At 40.5% G+C, this 1,636-nt stretch overlaps 1 non-coding gene across 1 annotated transcript; it reads left to right on the top strand.

Annotated features, from left to right (window-relative positions):
* Nucleotides 1-1,138: 1,138 nt before the first annotated feature.
* On the top strand, nt 1,139-1,245 carry LOC141620290 (small nucleolar RNA R71). The gene has a single exon (XR_012531928.1). It is a non-coding gene; the product is annotated as a small nucleolar RNA R71 (small nucleolar RNA).
* The last annotated feature ends 391 nt before the right edge of the window (nt 1,246-1,636 follow it).

The following is a 1,636-nucleotide window of genomic DNA, read 5'->3' as shown; positions in this document are numbered from 1 at the left end:
GGGATTGAGACTTTTTAAGTTCTTTACAATTTCCATGAACTTTCCAAGTTGATCATCAAGCTTAGGCTTAGCTTGGCGACTTGGGAAGGAAAGTGTAATCACAATAGGCTCTTTTTCCTTAGCCTTCTCTTCATTCTTCTTCTTTGAAACTTCATTGGAAGTAGGATCTACCTCCTTAGAGTTCTCCACAACTCTCTGCTTGTCACTAGCAATCATAATATATTCATCAATATGCCTCTTCGGCCCCTCATATCTTGTACCACTACTCAAATGGATAGCACTAACCGTCTCATGTCTCGTGGGCGGGTTACCTTGAGGAGGTAATTGCCCCTTTTGTCTTTGAGAGCTAGAAGATGCTAATTGAGTCATTTGAGTCTCTAACATTTTTGTGTGGGCAAGAATGTTGTTGATGGTGATTTCCTTAGCTTAGCTATCTTTTTGCATTTGTGTGAAAAATTCTTGTTGGTTCTTTTGCATTTGAAGGACCGCTTTTTGAACATCAAAGCTTTCATCATTTGATTGGTTATAGGAAGGTTGATTTTGGTAACCTTGGCTTTGGTTGAAAAAGGGTCTTTGAGCTTGGTTTCTCATTGGAGGTGGGGTGTATGTTTGTTGGGGGTTTTGGACATTTTTGCTTTTGTATGAAAGATTTGGATGGAATTTGGTATTCTCATTATAGTAGTTGGAATAAGGGGTACCACTTTTGTATGCTTGGAAAGCATTAACTTGTTCATTTGTTCCCCTACATTCATTTTGATCATGTCCCAAGGTTCCACAACTTTAACATACTCCACTTGGGATTGAGGATGATGCCACCATAGCATTAACATGTTGTTTGGGTGATTTGGAGGCTTCATCAAGTTTTGCCATGGCCTTATCAAACTTCAAATTGATGGTGTCGATGTGAGCACTTAGTTGAGCACCCAATTGAGTGATGGAATGTACCTCATGCTTTCCTCCTCTTGTGGCCTTTCTAGTCCTACTATATTGGGAATTATGAACCGCCATCTCTTCGATTTTGGCCCATGTTTGATTGTCATCAACTTCGGTAAACATCCCATTGGATCCCATATTGAGAATATTGCGTGAGTCTTCATATAGACCGTTCCAAAATTGTTGCACAAGGAACCACTCACTAAGTCCATGGTGTGGGCAAGAACGACAAGTGTCCTTAAATCTCTCCCATGCTTCATATAATGATTCCTCATCCCTTTGCTTGAACCCGGTGATTTGGGCTCTCAACATATTTGTCTTTTCCGGAGGATAGAATTTCTTGTAAAAGGCAAGTGCTAACTTCTTCCATGAATCAATACCAAGGGTGGCCTTGTCTAGGCTCTTCAACCATTGCTTTGCGGCACCGATCAAAGAAAAAGAAAACAATACCCATCGGATTTGGTCTTGAGTAACTCCGGGTTGAGAAATTGTATCACAATAGTCACAAAAAGTCTCCATATGTAAGTGAGGATCTTCACTAGGCATCCCTCCAAATTGACTTCTCTCAACTAATTGTATGAATCCGGATTTGGCAATAAAATTACCGGTTAAATGTGGTGGTGTAGGAGTACCGTTTGGTAGGTTCTCCTCGGTTGGTACGGAATGTGATAAAAATTTAGGCATTGTGGGTTGATTTTGTGGT

This window comes from Silene latifolia, chromosome 1 (genome assembly GCF_048544455.1).
Source record: "Silene latifolia isolate original U9 population chromosome 1, ASM4854445v1, whole genome shotgun sequence".
Lineage (NCBI taxonomy): Eukaryota > Viridiplantae > Streptophyta > Magnoliopsida > Caryophyllales > Caryophyllaceae > Silene > Silene latifolia.
The sequence above is the reverse complement of the archived record's forward strand: the minus strand, read 5'-3'. Positions and strand labels throughout refer to the sequence as shown.